The following is a 19,448-nucleotide window of genomic DNA, read 5'->3' as shown; positions in this document are numbered from 1 at the left end:
ATATTTCCCTCCAAGCACTGCTTTAGCTGCATTGCACAAATTTTGACATGTTGTATTTTCATTTTTGTTCAGTTCAAAATATTTTCTAATTTCCCTTGAGACTTCCACTTTGACCTGTGGATTATTTAGAAGTATGTTGTTTAATTTTCAAGGGAGAGTTTCCTGTTACCTTTCTGCAATTATTTCTAGTCTAATTCATTATGGTCAGAGAACATACTTTAAATGATTATGATTCTTTTAAATTTATTAAGGTTTGTTTTATGACCTAGTGTAGGGTCTGTCTTGATGGATGACACTTGAATATATTCTGCAGTTGTTAGGTGAAATGTCAATTGAACCTAGTTGGTTGTTAGTGCTATTCAGTTCTTCTATATCCTGGCTTATTTGCTGTCTACTAGTTCTACTGATTACAGAGAAAGGAGTGTTCATGTCTGCAACTATAATTATGAATCTATTTATTCTCTCGGTTATGACAAGTTTTGCTTCATGTATTTTGAAGCTCTTCTACAATTATTTACAATTATTATGTCTTCCTTGTGAAATGACCCTTTTATTTTTATATAATGATTCTCTTTATCTCTGGTAATTTTCTTTGCTTTGAAGTCTACTTTTTCTCATATTAAGCCATTCCAGCTCTCCTTTAATTCGTATTATGGTATATCTTTCCCCATCTTTTATTTTTAGCTTACCTATATCATTATATTTAAAGTGAGTTTCTTGTAGAAAGCGTCTAATTAAGTCATTTTTTTATCCATCCTGAAAATCTCTGTTTAATTGATGTTTATACATTTAATGTAAATATTGACATGTTTGGATTTAGATCTACCATTTTATTATTTGTTTACTGTTTGTTTCCTCTATTTTTCATTCCTCTGTTTCCTCCTTTCTTGCCCTCTTTTGGAATATTTGAACTTTTTTTTTTAGAATTCCATTTTAATTTATCTGTTGTTTTTTACTATATCTTTTGTTATAGATATTCTTAAATGGTTTCTTTAAGGATTACAAAATAAATACTTAACTTTTCACAGTCTACTTAGAATCAGTATTTTACCATTTCAAGTGGAGTGTAGAAACCTTGTACCATATAAGTTCCTTTATACTTCCTGCTTTATATGTAATCAAAATTGTCATGTATTACATCTACCTACATTGAAACCCCATCAGACAGTGTTATGATTTTTGCTTTCAACTGTCAAACATATTTTAAAGAATTCAAGAGGAGGACAGTCTATTAAATTTACCCAAATATTTACCATTTTTATTGTCCTTCTTTCCTCCCTGATGTTCTAAGTTTCCTTCTAATATAATTTCCCTTCTGTCTAAAGAATTTCCTTTAACAGTTCTTTCAGAGCAGGTCTGCTGACAACAAATTTTCTTAACTTACCTTTATCTGAGAAATGTCTTTATTTTACTTTTATTCCTGATGGATATTTTTGCTGGGTATAGAATCCTGGTTGACTGCTGTTTTCTGTCAGCAATTTAAAATTCTTGTTCCATTTTTCTCCTGCCCTTCATGGTTTCAGTTGAGAAATTCACAGTTATTCAAATCTTTATTCCTATGTAATTAACACATCATTTTTCTCTGATTGCTTGCAAGATTTTTTCTTTATTTAGTCTTCAGTAGTAACTGGGATCATTATTTTTCTATTATTATCATTATTTGGTTTATCCTCTTTGGGGTTCACCAGAAAGCTGGAGCTTGTAGCTTTGTTTACTCTGCTCTGTTTTGCTGCCTTCTCCCCACAATTGCACCTGCATCTGAAGCCAAATGGTGGGAGGACGGAAAGAGACAAAAGAAAATAAATAAATAAAAATAAAAACAAAAAACCAGCAGAGGCTCACACTCTCTTAGGACTACAGATACTTGATTGGAGAAGTTTTTCCTCCCTCAGAGTTTTAGGGATCTGTGGGTCCCTGATGTCACAGCCACCACTGCAGGATTCCCTGGGAGCTTGGGCATGAGATAATGGAGAAAAGATTAAAAAATAAAAGAAAAATTATTTCCCCCTCTCACCCTGAGCATTAGGGGTCTCCTTTCCTAACCCTAAAGTCAGAACTAGGGAGATTCATGGGCACTCTCTCTGTGTTGATTCCCCAAGTCCAGGTTTTGGGCTTCCTTCAGACCAGGCTGGGGGATACCAGAGGAAGAAAAACTGGTAAATTCACTAGTCAGTGGTATGTCAGATTCTATCCTTCTTCCCCAATTTCCTGCTAGTATTTTCGGAGTCCTCAAGTAGCTGCTACATACATTTTGTTCAGGTTTATTGTGACATTCAGTGGGAGGAATGTGCTTACCCAGAATTGGAACCAAAATTGCTTTTGAAACTAAACAAATTTAAGTATTTCCCAATGTGTACAAAACAAAAACTACTAATTTCTTTAGAATAATTTGTTTTATGCTTAAAATCCTCACTTATGATAATTTATGTTGCAACTAAACATTGGTTCTCTTCTTCTCAATCACACGCTTTATGTTACTGAGGAGAGATTCTTAACACCATCCCAGATGGGAGTAATGTGGTTAGAGGTCCTCTCTCTTTTTGTGGGGTGAAGTTCCTTGTGGATATTTCTGGGAAATGTAGTCTTCTAAGTACCAAGGGAAAAAACCTGAGGACAAACAAAACATATTTTTTAAATAAGGATCTCAGGAATTATCTCCTGATAAACAAACAACAATTACATGGCTTCCTTTGGTTTTGCTTTAAGTGTAAATAAGTCACTTATATAATTTAGGTGGGCCTTAGGGCAGATAAAACATTTCATCAATTAACTTGCTAATTTAGCATTAGCTTTTTGTTTGTTTGTTTTTAGACAGAAGGCCTTATTTCACATGGCTTTTTCAACTACAATTTCCTATTTCTGCCACGATTGCTGTTATGTTTTTCCACAAAGCATAATATAATCATGGCCATCTGATAGGAGAATTCAGCTTAATTGAATGAGGGAAAAATATTACCAATATGCAAAAAAAACTTATAGGCATTTGTTGCAAAATTATATGTATTGTTATAGAGTGATGGATTTACCACAAATCAGAGCTACACAAAAGATTTAACTTTGAAAAGTAACAGTTAATTTAAAATAATTATTTTTTTCATGTACATTGTAAATATTAACTATTTCTCACCAGGCCAGTATTGCAGAGTCATGATATGAAGTTGGTGAAGTCACTTTACAAATACTTCTCTTGGAAAATTCAGTTTAGGGTGGAGGGTACCAGGTACAGCCTTGCCAAAAGTAGACTGAGACTTTAGGACATAAAAGTCTTAAGAGACGAGGATAGCATCTGGCCTTGTGTTCTTATAGAAGACTAGGGCCTGGCATAATGCATGCTTGCTCTCTCATTCACTTAGTCAATATTTATTGAGCACATGATATGTGTTAGGCACCATTGTAAGCACTGGGGATATGGCAGGAGACAGAACAAAGTCCCTTCCTTCATGGAGTGTACATTCTAGTGGGGGTAATAATGAAAGACTACAAATAGTAAAAATACAATCTGGTGGTGAAATACAGCAAAACTGGGGCAGAGGAAGTGAGGGAGGAGGGAATCACTATTTTATTTTGGGTGGTCAAGGAAGGCCTCCCTGGGACAGTGACATTTGAGCAGAGATCTGGAAGAAGTGACAGATGGTTTGAGCAGAGGAATGACAAATCAGGTAGTTAGGGCTGGTTCAGAAGGAGGGAGACCCTTCCCATTGAGCCCCACTTCCCACACATGGAGCAGATAAGAAACCAGGCCCAGAGAGTGAGTTAACTTATCTAAAGTTGCAGGGCTAGAAGTGGAAACGCTAGGCAGAGAGTCCAGTTTTCTTTACTTTTCCCACTTGTTTTTCCTCTTCTTCCCCTGTGATAGTGGGTGGAAGACAGACACAGAGGGGAAAGGTGTATAATAAACACTTACTTTAGGTTGTGACTGCATATGTTTCCAATGATTCACCATCTTGTTTAAGATTCTTGCTATCATTTTTCTAAGTAGTCTGAGTGCTGTTTGCATTAAATACTCAGAGGTACTTGATTTGAGGAGCGAAAAATGTTCTCAGAGGAATTCGGATCAAATTACTATTTAAGCCAACCGTGTGACAGGGAGTAAGACTATTACCATCATCCGATGTTACAGATGAGAAAGCTGAGGCCCATGGTGGTGAAGGGGCTTGCCCAGGGTCACACGACCTGTCAGTGGGCCAACGTGCTCTCCGCCAGGCCCCGCCGCCCAGTTATAAGTACAGGCCGGTGTGGAGGTACGAGAGGCCCCTAACTCCACGCATGCTGGCGTCTTCCGCGCCCTCTGGAGCAAGACACTAACTATCTCTTTAAGAAGGAAAGTGAAGCGGGCCGCTTACGCAGCTGCCGGCAAGCCGCCGACTGGCTGGTCCCCTCCATCCACCTCACCCTCCCCACCCCCCTCCCTCCCTCCCTCCCGGCAGCCCCAGCCCCAGCGAGCACGCAGCTAGCAGCCTCCAGTAGGGACTCCAGAGAGCAGTTCGGCGGCCTGGGCAGGGCAGCCGAAGCTATGGAAGCCTCCGCAGGTGATGACAGGAACCTCCGGGCCCACCGCCCAGCTGTGCCGCCGCAGCCCAGAGTGCCAAGTGCGGGGTGGGGGGAGGGGAGGCGCGGGCCCCGCAGGGGAGCGGCCGGAGCGCCCGGCGGGCAGCCGGCCCTCCAGGCTTTCTGGCCGCGGCGGCCCAGCTGTCAGCGGTCGGGGACTCGGCTGCCCGCTGTCCCCGCCCGCGCTCACCCGCCCCTGTCTGTCTGTTTTCCCCACCGCCGCAGGTTGCTGATCTGGGCCAGGCAGCTGCAGCAGCGACTGCAGAGGCGCTGCGCCAAGCCGGGCCGGAGTGGTGAGAGCCGGCGGGACTGCGGAGGGCGAGTGGACTCAGGTGAGGAGGCCTCGGCGGAGCAGGGATGGGGGCCTGCGCTGCACCGCGGCGGCCGGCGGGCGGGGGCTGCTCTCTGCGGTAGAATCCCTCAGAGGGCACCAGCCGAGGAGGGGTTAACTGTGACTCATTCTTACCATCCCTTCATTCCCCTACATCCCTCGAAGCGCCCCACCACCACCACCTAGAAATTCACTAATTAGAGGATGCTGGTGGCAGCAGAGAAGATGCCCAAAGTGGGCTATTTGGAGGATTTTAGGAATCACCCCATTCCTATTTGTTTTCCTCTTACGGCATTTGACAAACATTTAAGCCTCTCTCTTTCTTGGAGGAGGAGCAAGAGTACCTGGGGGAGGGGGAAGCAGGGAACCCCACACCCAGCCCAAGGTCAAGTGCCAATGACTGCTTCCTTCCCATATTCTCCCCTGAGAAGAAAAAAATGTCCATGACCCCTAGAGTAGGAGATCTAAGCCTCAGTCTCCATGGATTCTCCACAGGCTGTGATGGTTTCTTCTGCTCCTCGGCAGGGAGCTGGGCTGTTGGGAACACCTCCTAGCCTGGGAAGCACCCATATACCCTTACTCAACCCAGCAGATTGAGGAGAGGCCTGGCAACACACTGCCTGTTTCCTCTGCCTTCTCTGCCCATCTGGAGGTGGGATGGGCTGGAGTTGCTTCCCAGAAAAAGGTGATCTCTGCAGGCATGGTCGGGTAGGGAAAGTGCCAGAGATTGGGGTTCTAGTCCTTTAGCTTGCTTGCAAGTAGCCATCTTAAAATTCTGTAGGCGTGGGTGTCTGTCTGTTAATCTGTTAAATTCAGGAGTTGGATTAGATGGTCTGTACAGTTTTAATATGCCATTCAAGCAGCTCTTACATGTCAGGGGGACATCCCTATTAAAGCAACCCAGAATTTAAACTTGGGTCTATGAAATCATTGGGGTTTCCTCAGTTGATCTTTTTCAACTCGAGACTTCTCAAGTGAAACATTGACTGTGTGGGCCTCGTGGAACCGGAGGTATCAGACAGTCCTATATTGTCATCTCTGTGCCATCACTGGGATGACCTTTGTCAAGTTACCTCCCTTCCCCAAGCTTCAGTTTCCTCATCTGTAAATCTGGGAAGAAGGGTATGTATCTCAGAGGGTTGATATAAGGATTGAATGAGACATATATGAAAGCACTTAAAATAGTGCCTGTGCCTGGCACATAGTAGGTTCTCAGGGACACAGGAGTTGGGAGATAGACTGGAGGAGAGAGGAGGGGTGGCTGCTCTTTGTCCGGTTCTCTCCCACCTCCCCCACCCCACCGGTCTCTTTTACATCCCTGCGGATGGTTCCCTGCCAGGGGATAATGAATGCGGGAGTGTGTTGGGCTGCCAGGCTGAGGGGCCTAGGAAGCAATCAGGAGGTACAAACATTTCCACTGCAAGGGCACTGACGTCATTCCAGCAACGATGGTCCCAAGGAGGCATATATAGCCCAGCACTGGGTTTGGAAAATCTTGGCATCCGAGGGCAGAATCCCTAAAGGGACAGAAGCATCAGAATCTTGTGTGCTGTCAGGGAGTCAGGGACCGTGGCTTTCTGATTTCACATGGATCCCACTGCTGCTCCCTTGCCCTCCCAGGAATCTCTCATTAGAATCTCCATGAGACAAGGAGGTCAAGTTTTTGGTGTCTGTATTTTCTATTCTCTACCTTCCCTCCTGCTGTCCTGTTCAGCCTTTCATTCATCTTTTCTTGCTCCAGTTTATTTCAAAGATACATTCTGCCGCTTGACAGCATGATAAAGAAGCCTCCCCATAGGGTGGGGCAGGGCATTTTACTGCTGCACCATTTGGACCAAAAGAAGTTGTTATGTGCCCACCTGCCCTCAATCCCCATTAGATTGTGAGCTCCTTCCGGCAGAGGCATGGACTTATTCCTCTCTGTGTCTCCAATCTCTAGCCCATGGCTAGGCATAAAGTGGGTCCTCAGGAAGTGTTGAATCAAATAAGTTGGAGGAAATTATGTTCCTAAGCCAACCAGGTTAGGGAGAAACTGTGAGAATGTGTTGACAGTGTAGGGAAAAGTGTTTTAAAGTATAGGGTACTGTGCCAGTTGTTGACTATCGTTATTTGTTGCTCTTACTGTTATTGCTACTGCCAGGGGCCAACAGTTGTTTTACCTTCTCCTCAAGTCAGGCTTGAAGGGACTAGATGTGCCTGGGGGGTGTGATTATGTTGACAAACAGATGGTTCTGGCTGGTGAAAGATAAGCATGAAGGGAAGAGGATGGGAAAAGAGTGATTCCATCCACTTCCTGTGTTTCGGGGAGGGGGCAGATAAGGAGAATCAAACGGGCCAAAATGGACATGTAGCAAAAAATCAGGAGACCCAGGTCCCAGGTCTTGTTCCACCACCACCTCAATGTGTGACCTTGGGCCAATCACGCCTCCACTCAAGACCTCTGGGTCTCCAGCTATAAAACGAGAAGACTGGACCACATGATCCCTAAGGCCCCTTCTGGTTCTGACATTTTGTCAAGTGGATTTTGTTAAATAAAAATGAGACAACTATTATTACTTTCAGTATCATTTATGGAATAGCAGACCATTACATATTTTAGGTAATCCTGATAACAGATTATACCACTTTGTTTTGTTTTGTTTTTGTTTTTGCGGTACGTGGGTCTCTCACTGTTGTGGCCTCTCCCGTTGCGGAGCACAGGCTCCGGACGCGCAGGCTCAGCGGCCATGGCTCACGGGCCCAGCCGCTCCGCGGCATGTGGGATTCTCCCGGACCGGGGCACGAACCCGTGTCCCCTGCTTCGGCAGGCGGACTCTCAACCACTGCGCCACCAGGGAAGCCCAGATTATACCACTTTGAAAGATGAGGAGACTGAGGCTTAGAGAGAGTGACTTGCCTAAGACTGCACAGCTCTAAGTGGCAGACTTGTTATCTGACACCCGGTCTATCTGACTTGAAAGGGTGAGCTCTTGCAAAGGTTTCACAACCTCTCCTTGTCATCACTGTGAATTGTGTGTACACTTGCACACGTGCATAAGGCTTTGGAGGAGGGAAAGCTGTGAAGGATTCGTGACAAAAGGTCAGGCATTTCCCCAAAGGGATTGTTGCAGGGGACTCGCTGGGTTGAAGACTGTGTAAGTCAGTGCTGGAAAGTCTTCCTTGCGCTGTGAGCTCTGCTTTGCTGATGGGTGGTGGGTGCCCCTTTACCAAGGAGAACAGCCAGGAGTGAATGACAGTCATGACAGGCACACTTTTTGAGCTCCTCCTATGTCCTGTGCTCTGTTTTACACAGGTTCACTTACTCCTCAGACAATCCTATAAGGTAGGCACTACAATTTTACCCATTTTACAAGTGAGGAAGCCAGGGCAGTGAGGCAAAGGATCTCGCCCAGAGTTACACAGCTAATGTGTAGTAGAACTCGAGACAGTTTAGCTGGAAATGCACTGTCCTGAGAGTTGGAAAGGCTGCTTTTTGTCCGAGCCCTCTCACTGACGGAGTGATTTTGGATCGGCCAGTTTCCTTCTGCATGTCACAAATGGGCTGGATGTGTCTATGGCTCTAAGGGGCCTAAATGCTGCCTTATCCCAGGACAGGAGTGGAGGGGATTCCTTGTCTAGCTAAACATATATCAGCCTTTGTTTATTATTTATTTATCAGGCCCTAGACCAAGTGCACAGGGTAAAGGAAGGAGTAAGAGGCGGTCCCTAGTTTCAAGAAGCTCACGGCTAACAGAGGGAGACAAATATCTAAATGTGTAGGTATGATGAACCATCTAGGAGCTGTGATAATACTGATGTGGGTGTAATGGGACAGGGAGGGGGGATGGCCTTTCCTACTCAGTGGGTCAGGAAGGTGAGGGTGATGCCATTTTCTGTGTTGAATTTGTGTGTAATAATAATAATAATAAATGTTCTACCCAACTTAGGACATTTTCAAACAGTTCTTGGCTCTTGACCCCAGCAACCCAAAAAGTGGCCACAGAGTCTGAGGGGCCATCCAGACTCACTTCTGTGGCACAGTTCCAAAGGAACCATCCATTTGTCTCAGGTGGGCCTGAACCTTCCCTGTCATCAGAGGCCCCTAGAGGCAGGACTCTGAGGCTCCTCTTGGAAAGCCTGTCTAGTGCCTATAACAATCCAATAGGCTTGGGAACTTCTTCCTCATGTCATTCTTTCACCTGTCTGGAGCACCTGACCCCTGGAGAGATGAAGGCATTTACCCGAGATTACTCAGCAAGGCTGGGATCAGAACTCTGGCCTAATGGAATTGCATTTCTGAGCCATATGGGTCACCAGGGACCTAAGGGGCTGTTTCTTCATTTGATGGGCAGCTTGCACTGAGTGGGAGGTTTGATGCAGGTGCTGTGAAGCTTGAGCTGAGGGCCCTTATAGAGGATGAGGCCTGTGTTCCCAGGCTGCTTTTTACTGCTTAGTGGGGAGGTATTTATGAAGTGTTTGTCACATGCTAGCACCTCTGAATTGAGGTGCTGAGCCAACCAAAAGGGAGCAGCTGGGAAGCAGCCTGGTGCAGTGGAAAGAGCCAGCACCGAGGGGCCGGGAGACTCACTTTAGCTCTGCCAGGACTCCCTGGGTGGCCTGGGGTGAGACTCTTTGCTTTTCCACACCTGCAAAATGATAGTCAGAGGTGGTGATCTCTAAGGGCTCTTCATGTGCTGACTGGCTAATAATTCAGTATCTCTTCCCTCTGTTCCAGAACCACTTTAGGGGGTACAAGAGTGGATAGGATACAGATAACTGTAACTTGAGGAAGAATGAGATAAATATAACAAGAGGAATGAACAAATGCTCTGTGAGTTTGCTGGAGGGAGAGGGCTTGGGAAAAGCTCAGTTCAAAAGCCACCTCTTCAAAGATAAGATGAGATGTAGATAGAGGTGGGGTTTTATTGAACCAGGAGGAGTAGCAGAAACATGCTGTCATTCTGTGACAAGAAGGCTGTATAGCAGAGCAATGGTCCTCAGACTTAGACTTCAAAGATCAGTACATTTGGGAATGTATCCTAGGTTGGCCAACTTTTTATTCTGCCAGGCAGACACATGACACTAGTTCTGTTTGCTATTGCTATCATATAGTGAGAGAAAGAACATCTTAATACCTTTAGCCCCAAAGTAAGAAGGCTATATAAAATCAGAAAAAAGTATTCCTTCAAACTGAATGCATTTTGCTGTATGAAAAACTCACTGCAGGGGCTTCCCTGGTGGCGCAGTGGTTGAGAGTCCGCCTGCCGATGCAGGAGACACGGGTTCGTGCCCCAGTCCGGGAAGATCCCTCATGCCGCGGAGCGGCTGGGCCCGTGAGCCATGGCTGCTGAGCCTGCGCGTCCAGAGCCTGTGCTCCGCAACGGGAGAGGCCACAACAGTGAGAGGCCCGCGTACCGCAAAAAAAAAGAAAAAAGAAAACAACTCACTGCATTGTCCATACTTTTGCTGCAGACCAGTGTCCTTGTGTTTGGCTCTGAAGTCAGGCTGCTAGGGTTCGAATCCTGGCCAAGTTACTTTTTCTCTCAGAGCCTCTGCTTCCTCATCTGTGAAATGGGGACATGATGCTATCTACCTCATAAGATCATTAGGAGGTCCGCATGCCATGATAAAACATGGAAAGCAAGGGACCTCAAACCCTGTTGTCTATGTTGGGCTCTTTGGGGGTGATAGCAAATTAGAGAGTGTTGCTTGAAAGAGGTGGCTGCTAGCCTGCTCTCGCCACCGCTGCCACGCAAGAACTTGGGCCTCGTGTTATCAGATCTTCTCACTTGTAAGAAATCTGGATGTTTGTGACATCTCTTGATTTTTTTAATGTGGCCAACTAGGAAACACTTTAAAACGCACCCATTAATGTGTGTCTGTGTCAGGCTATCAGTCTGTGTCCCCTGATGTACAGTGTTAGATGCCAGGTGCGTAGTGCTCCTAGTTGTCACCTGAGGATGAGGGCGGAGAAGGGAAACGAGGCTGGAAGTGCAGGCCTGGGCCAGGGATGCCCTATCTGCAAGGCAAGGGAACATATGACTTTGGCCACTTGTGATCTTCTGCTTCTGGGCCCCCAGCTTCAAAGGCCTAATTAGTGCCCCTTCCCTTCTGGCAGCACTGTCAGAATGGAGCCTGTAGAGACTGAGGCCTCCAGGCACCTCTGAGCCCCCTTGAAGCTGTCACACTAGTCGGCCTCCCTACCACAGGGTCTCTGGAAGCCTGGTGGGCAGCCTCAGAAGAGGGAACTTGGCTGATGGCACGTGAAGCCGGCACAGAAGCCACACCCGAGAGGCAGGTGTGAGGAGAGGCTCTGGCAGCTCCTCAGCGGGAGAGGTGCTTCCTGTTCTCTGGAAGCCCTGCTGGTTCTGCCACCTCTGCCTGGGTTGTGATGAGGTCTGGACAGCAAGTGGTCTCTCTGTAGAGAGCTCTGCCACACAGCCACCACTGAGGAAAAGCTGGGATCTGAGTGTGGAGGAAGCCTGGAGCCTTCTCAGAGAAGGACCTCAGAGGAGTTCCTAATTAGCAGGAGGGGTCCCGCTGACATGCTTTCAGGACATTCTGGGATTCAGTCTAAAGCCACTGAGGACAGTTTACATTTTTGTGGCTCTAGTTAATCAAATATTCATCAAGCACCTACTGTGGTCAGGCTTTATCCGGGCCGCTGTGGGAGAATGCAAAGAAGTATTTCCATCCATTCATTCAGCCAGTGTGTACAGAGTGTCTGCTCTGTAAGCAGGCCCCAAGATGTGGTCCCTCCCCTTAGGGAGCTTTTTAGGCTGATAAATATATATGGATGGTACATGGAGCCTGGCTCATAGAAATATTAATAACAGCTGCTGTTCAACTGTGTGCCTTCTGAGTAAAAGATACTAGCCATATAGTACCTGCTTTAAAGAGTGGGTACTGGGATTGAATGGAATCCTCGTCTGAGGATTGAGCGCCACACACTGGTGCTCAATAAAAGGGTAGCTGCGTTATAGTTACCTTGGAAAATTGGGCAGATCCAGAAGAAAGGCCAAGTCACAGATGGGTCAGAGAATACAAGAAGCAAAACAGGTCAGGCCCACTTAGCATATGTTATCCTCATTTTATAGATGAGGACACTGAGGCTCAGAGAGAGGAAGTAGTTTGTTCAGAGTTACACAGCTGCTGTGTAGCAGAGCCTACACTTAAATGCTGGTCAGTTTGGCATCGAAGCTATGTTCTTTCTTCTAAGCCATATTGCCTCTAAAGAAGTGGTTAATGAACAGAACAATAAAACTACCACATTCGACAGGGGAGGCAGTGCCACCTGGTGAGGTTAGGAGTTTTTATAATTGAGGAAGCTGGGACTAGTGGAAAGAAGGAACTGGCCAGAGTTATATAACCAGGAAGTGGTAGGGTTGGGACCCCAATCTAGGCATACTGGACGGACATGACTTCCCACACTGCTGGGACAGAGTAGTAGCCGTTGAGGGTAAAGATAGTTGTCTCCAGATACTCAAAGTTCAGTCACAGGAAAGAGCCCAGGCTTCCATATGCCCTGAGGGGCAGACCCCAGACCAGCACTTACAAGTGCCAGCCAGGGAGGAAAATTTTGGCTCAGTTCTAGGAAGAACATTCTAAATTGAAAAACCATCTAGCAGGGCTTCCCTGGTGGCGCAGTGGTTGAGAGTCCACCTGCCAATGCAGGGGACACGGGTTCGTGCCCCGATCCGGGAAGATCCCACATGCCGCGGAGCGGCTGGGCCCGTGAGCCATGGCCGCTGAGCCTGCGCGTCAGGAGCCTGTGCTCCGCAACGGGAGAGGCCACAGCAGTGAGAGGCCCGCGTACCGCAAAAAAAAACCACAAAAAAACAAAACATCTAGCAATGAAACAATATGTTTTGAGAGCTAGCTCCTCATCTCTGGGAAGCTCACATAGGTCTGGATGTTCTAGAAGGAGTTCTTGCAATGTAATGGGGTTTGGAATGGCTGTGCTTGGCAGTCTTACAATCTAGAGGATCTGGAATTCTAGTATAGGACTGGTCACAGGTGATGCAAGCAGTGGGTACCACTGGCGACCCCAGGAGAAAGGGTAACTGTAGGCTGGAGCTATCTGAGAAAGCTTCCTGGAGGAGGAACTAGAGCAGGATCTAAAGGGCTGCGAAAAGGGAGAGGAGTAGAACTGGGTAAGGTGAGCCCGCCAGTCTAGCTGGGCTGTGGGGTTAGTGCTTCTCAGCAAAGGGTCTTCCCCTGTTCTCTGGGGCTTTTTAAACAGTGGAAATGACAGTGAGTCCTGGGTCTTTCCTCGTTAGGAGGCTGGTTTGGCACCACATCCCCCTCTTACCTCCCAACCATCCCTCCCTCCTCTCTTCATTGTACCGCTCACCTCCTCCCACCCTCCCTTTCAGAGGTGGCAGACTTTGGACATTGAGCTCCCTGGGAGAAAGGTGTGCCAAACGTGGCCTCTGCCGTGAGGCGAAGCCCGCAGCGTCTGACAAAGGCCACCTTCCTTGCATTTGGGCAGAGCTGAAGCCGACCTGGGCCTCCTAGCAGCTGCTTGCTGCTCAGGGTGAGCACTGGCTTCAGAGTCAGGCCTGGCTCATCTCCAGTTCTGCTACTTGTTAGCCTGGGACCTCAGACCTCAGATGTCTTACCCCCAGGGCCATGTTCTCATCTACCAAAGAGGGATCGTTCATTCCTGCCTGAAAGGAGAGCGATGATCTGCTGAAAGGGCCTGGCATACAGCAGATGTCCGCACAAATGCCCCTCTTCTGCACGGCCTCAATCGCTTCTCTGCCCGCTGGGTCCCAACCCTTGTCCAGGTGAATGATAAGAGGGACACCACATACCAGGTGCAGGGATGTGTGACTTAGTGCATCCTCCTACCGCTCTGTGAGGAAGGTATTATTATAGAAGAGGAAATTGAGTCACAGAGAATTTAAGCAACTTGTCTGTTATATGCGGCCTAGCTACCAAATATCTGATTCCAGAGCCCACCTTCTCTCCACCCCTTTTTCTCCCTTTGCTTTTTCATCCTCTTTCTCTCCCTATTTCTGTTCTCAGGCCTGTGAGTATCCGCTCGTCCCTCCTCAGCCCTTAGCTGGGCTCTTATGAGCAAGATTACCAGCCCTGGGCCTGATTGGAGTGAGCCGGCCTAAGAGCTAGAGAAAGGCATTTTGTTACTTCAGAAATGTCCCTAAGGGACCCTTGGTCCCATTCTATCCCAGGTCAGCAGTATACCTTCCACGGGCCTTTCCTTTCTACCTAAATTACTTTTACTCACCCCAGTTCCCTCTGCTTGAAATTTTCTTCCCACCACCACTGCTATCTCCCCATGTTCCCATTTGTCTCAAGGCCCAGCTCACGTGCCATCTTTCAAGGGTCCCTCTTCATCAGCTCCTTCCCAGAGCCCAGGCTCCTAGTCACCAGACCAAGGTCTGTGCTCGCAGAGGACGGAGAGCACCTGACCCTCCATGCCCTCCCATTCCCTGCCCTGCAGAGAGCAGCCCATGCTGGGCAGTACCCAGGGCCTAGCCTGGAGCTGTAGGACACCTTGAGCCAACTCTCTGTTTTGTGGCTTCCTTCTGGAAGGAAGTGGGTGGGGCCCGTGCCTGGGAGAGGATGGGCTTCAGAGTTTGTTAGGACTGGCAGGAGATCGCCATTGTAAGGAATCCCAGAGGTTAGCCTTCAGATGAAGGAGACCAGGATCCAAGCCTAGACAGCGTCAGACCCCTCGCCCTGCTCTCTGAGTGGTCGAGAACAGAGAGCATGGACTTTGCAGTTGGACATGCTTGGTCTCGAACATGGACTTACTTTGTGACTGTGGGCAAGTCACTTGATTTCTCCGACCTTTTGTTTCCTCAGTAGTAAAAATGGGCATCGTAATCATAATCCCAGCCTCAGAGGAGCAAAGCTGGGTAGAGAATTAAACTAGATTAGAAATCCCATATGTGTAAAGCCCGCAGCACAGGGTTTAGCACACAGTAGGTGCTTAATAAATGCCAGTACCCTTCCATGCACAGTTAGAAGGAAAGAACTTTACAACTTCTCTAGTTCTCCAAAGATCCGATACATCTTCAGTTGGTAGTGAGCTCCTCTCTCGCTGGAGGTCTTCAAACTGGGTCTGGGTGACTGCAGAACAGGAATGTTATTCAGAGAAGTGAAGCTTCAATCAGATGGATGTTGGGCTTTGAAACCTTCAGATTCTTTCCTGCCCTGAATTTCTGCAATTCTGTGAAGACTTTGACTCAGATCTCATTAGTCAGTTATTAGAAATCAGTTGGGGTTCAGCTTGGATGTCTGCTTAGCACAGATACAGGACAGAATCCGGCTGGAGTTACAAGCTTTCTCCCAAGAGGTGGCGAGGCTAGAAACAAAATCGGGTCCAAGAAGAAGAGTTCTCATAGCTCCTGTGAAGGGAACCTGCCTGGTATATTTGGGGCATGAAGCTAAATGTTTAGGCTGAATTTTGGGAAGGCTTCCCCATGGCCAATAGCATGAACTGCCCAGGGCAAGGCCTGTGTTTGATTTATCTCTGAATCCCCAGTGCCCAGCGCAAGCCAGGCACACAGGAAGTACTCTGGACGAATAATGAGCAAATGGCAAGTAGCCTTGGTGTTTCTCACAGATGGAATCCTGAGTTGAGAGACTCTTAGGACTCCCCTGGAGGCCAAGTGGCAGTTTCATACTCAGTGCATGTACGTCCGTGTGTCTGTGTCCGGGTCCCAGGCTTCCCAGAAAGACTCCTCCTGCTTCCTGCTGCCCTGCCTTCTTCTCTTTCCCCTGCCCCTTCCCCTCCTTCCAGCTTTATTGATGTACAGACAACATACATCAAGCTGCACATACTCAAAGTGTACGGTTTGGTCAGCTTTGACATAGTATGTAACCCATGAAACCATCACCACAATTAAGATAGCGAACACATCCATCAACCCCCAAAGTTTCCTCTTGCACCTCTGTAATTCCTTCCTCTCATGCCTCCCTCTCCCCTCCCTTGTCCAGGCAACCACTGACCTGCTTTCTGTCACTATCAATTACTTTGCATTTTCTAGAATTTTGTATAAATGGAATCATACAGAATATACTTTTTGGGAGGCGGTGGGGGTCTGGCTTCTTTCACCCGGCATGATTGTTTAGAGATTCAAGTTGTTGTGTACATCAGTTTATCCCTTTTTATTTCTGAGTACACATAGTACACCATTGTATGTAAGGGTAAACCATGATTTGTTTTGCCCTTCATCTGTTGATGGACATTTGGTTTTTTTCTAGTTTTTTGTTATTATAAATAAAGCTGCTGTGGACAATTGTGTATAAGTCTTCGTATGGATATACCTTCCTGTTCTCTAGGGTAAATACCTAGGAGTGAAGTGGAGCGGCTAGATCATTTGGTAAATATATATTTAACTTTTAAAAACACTGCCCAAGGGTTTCCAGAGTGGTTGAACCATTTTACATTCCCAGCAGCAGTGTATGACAGTTCTGGTTTCTCTGCGTCTTCAACAGTACTTGGTATGATCAGTCTGTTTAATTTTAATCATTCCAATAGGTGTATAGTGGTATCTCCTTATGGCTTTAATTTGCATTTTCCTAATGACTAACGATGTTGAGCATCTTTTTGTGTGCTTATTTGCCATCCATATATCTTTGGTGAATTATTTGTTCAAGTATTTTGCCAACTTTTTTTTTTCTTTCTTTTTTTTTTTGTGGTACGCGGGCCTCTCACTGTTGTGGCCTCTCACTGTTGTGGCCTCTCCCGTTGTGGAGCACAGCCTCCGGACGCGCAGGCTCAGCGGCCATGGCTCACGGGCCCAGCCGCTCCACGGCATGTGGGATCTTCCCGGACCGGGGCACGAACCCGTGTCCCCTGCATCGGCAGGCGGACTCTCAACCACTGCGCCACCAGGGAAGCCCCAACTTTTAAATATTTTACTATTTGACTGTTGGTCTTAATATTATTGAGTTGTAAGAGTTATTTATACATACTCATTACAAGTTCCTTGTCAAATATATATTTTGCAGCTATTTTCTCCCAATCTGTGTCTTGCCCCAGAGAGCCCTGTGGGAGTTTCAGACTCAGCGTGCGTGTGTATGTATGTGTGTGTGTTTGTGTGTGTGTGTGTGTAAGAGAGAGAGACTCAGAAAGAGACTGGCTTCCTGAGAGATTGCAGCCTCTGAATTCAGTCCTTCTCTACTATCATGTGGAATCACAGGACAGCACCTAGAGGTACTTAAAATTCACACATCTCCACAGCTTTCTTTTGCAAACAGGGGGCCTGAGTCCCTGAGACCATGGGGTGTAGCGTCAGAGCCCACACAGACCTCTGATCTCTAGAGGAAGAGGGCCCATGCTGGGTGCCTTGATGCCTTTGATTCCGGTGACACTTGGTGAAGCAGGTCACCTTTCTCCCTCACCTTGTATGTACAATGGGCACGGCACTGCCTTTCTGTGGGTGAGAGGCAGGTGCAGAGCTCTGTAGCTGACCGTCTCAACTCCAAGGACAAGGAGCATGTCAGCACCATCTATTGTCACAAAAGGCATTTGGGAGACAGAGGAGGAGGAGCCATATATTCATTAAGGAATATTTGTTGAGCTCCACGCTGGGCCAGGCTCGAGATGCACTGGCTGGAACAGTGCAGGGCAACCTTCTCTGCTCTGCTCTGGGTGTGTGGAGCCTGGTTGAGGGCATCACTACCTCTTCTGCCAGTGCCCTTTCACAGCTCACCAGCAGTGCACATCGCTGCTTAAGCCAAACGCCTCTGTGTCTATGTGTCTGTGTGTCTGTGTATGTAGACTTAGAAACCCTCAAAACATGGAAGATAGTGATCCACAGCGGATGTGTGTAAACAGCCTGTGTCCTCCTGGTAAAACAAAAGAGCACGTGCAATGGGGCCACCGTGACGAGAGCTGTGAACTCTGTCTCCCGTGGAGCCACACATGGGCTTGGAAGAGAAGCAGGCAGAAGAAGCTTGGAAGGGCTTTCTAGGCAGAGGGCACTGCATAGGTGAACGCATGGTGAATCCATGAGGTGAATCAGTGAGGATATTTGGGAAGATGTGATGGCAGAGGCCAGGTGATCACACAGCTCCATGAGGTGGGGGCATTGTCTCCATTTATAGACGGGGACACTGAGGTACCAACTCAAAAGAAGGGTGCCCTCAGGCCTGTGAGTCAATGGCAGAGCTGAGCGTATAGGTTCCCAGTTCTGTGCTCTCTCTCCTGTGCTAGGCTGTGTCCCAGAGTAGATGGACAGTGGCCTCAAGGCCATTTTCCTGGTACTAGGTTGACTGTGCATGGGGTCCTCAGGTCCCAGATCACCTGGTTGGCTGCCTGACTTCCTTCAGCTCGTGTTTGCTAGCCCTTGATTCTGAATCTGGCCCTGCTTCTGGCACCTGGGAGACTGAGCCACTGAAGGCGTGATGCCCACTTCTCTTCCGGCCTCGCATGCTGGATGACAACTAGCCAGACTCTTAGGCCCGGTGCTTATGCTCACAGTACACAGGCCAGAACTGCTAGCGCCACTCTGGATACTGGTGTGTTTTAAGCTGGGTATATTGCCAACCCTGAACAAAAGTAGGGTTCTGTTATTAAGGGAGAAGGGGAGACGAACATTGGGTGGGCATCACCCCCACGTACCCAGAGGCCTGGGCATCATCACGGTTCTTCCCTCTCCCTGGTTTCCCACGGCCCATCTCTTTTGGTCCCTGTCTACTCCCTAAATTTCTCTCGAAGCCATCTTTACTTCTCTCACTTCCTTTCCTCTTCTCCCTTCTTGGCTTTCCTGGTGCCCTTTCTCATCTCTTCCAGCCCATTCTCAGCAGAGCTGGTACAGGGTTATCGTCTACAATCTAAACCTGACCTCGTCCTTCCTCTGCTCAGAACTTTTTCTGTAGGCTCAAAAGGTGCTCCCCCAGTGCCTGGTCTCCCCTCTGCTCCCCTTTGTCCCTACACTGTCTGGTCTCGTGTACCCAGCCCCTTGTATCTCCCCTTCTCCTGCATGTTTCTGTAATGTTGACCCCCCTTCCCTGCACTGAAGCTGGAATGCTCCTCCACAGACAGCTGTGCATCCATCTGCAGAAGCCTGCTCCTGAGTTCTGCAGAGAGGCTCCCTCTGTCCTCTGCCCAGCCCCTCCCTGACACACGCTTTGTTTACTGGGACTACTGGGGAGAACCCAGCGCACATAGACGCTTGGTAAACATTGACTGAAATGTCCCTGCCAGACCTGCCACACAGGTAAGAAGTACTCTGATTAGGAGAGAGGAGAAGCTTGAGGGGACCTGCTTTCAATCTTGGAGCTAGGCCACTTTCGAGCTACGTCTCTCCAGGAGGCCTCAGTTTCCCTCTTTGCCATGTGAGGTGAAGACACTTGTCACAAGGCCAAAGAGACACAGAAAGACCGTCTTTGGTAATTCCTGTTTTGAACTCAAACTCCTTGCCTTCAGGAGGCAAGGCTAAGTGCCTGTGGTTTTGTCAAGGGGAAACACAGCTGCTGTGCATATGTTACGGGGGGAGAATCAACTAGCAACTCAGCCCTTTAGAAAAGCAATTTGGCAGCATATTCAAACTTTTTGACCCTATAAATCTACTACGGGGGATCCTTCCTAAGGAAATAATTCTAAATACAG

At 47.5% G+C, this 19,448-nt stretch overlaps 1 protein-coding gene across 3 annotated transcripts in view; it reads left to right on the top strand.

Moving 5' to 3' along the window:
- The first annotated feature begins 4,423 nt into the window (after nt 1-4,423).
- The window catches only part of SNPH (syntaphilin), a 42,380-nt gene continuing 27,355 nt past the window's right edge, over nt 4,424-19,448 (top strand). Inside the window, exons 1-2 of one of the 3 annotated variants that reach the window (XM_022592812.2) lie at nt 4,424-4,529; nt 4,774-4,880. The gene's annotated coding sequence lies outside the window, so the exon portion shown is untranslated. Of the gene's footprint in view, nt 4,530-4,588; nt 4,881-19,448 lie in introns of those variants that run through there. The other 2 variants (XM_089896649.1, XM_022592811.2) reach the window with 2 other exon arrangements.

Source organism: Delphinapterus leucas, chromosome 15 (assembly GCF_059928025.1).
Source record: "Delphinapterus leucas isolate spDelLeu-1000000601 "Yukka" chromosome 15, BTC_Dleu_Yukka2, whole genome shotgun sequence".
Lineage (NCBI taxonomy): Eukaryota > Metazoa > Chordata > Mammalia > Artiodactyla > Monodontidae > Delphinapterus > Delphinapterus leucas.
This window is presented reverse-complemented; position numbering and strand designations above follow the sequence as displayed.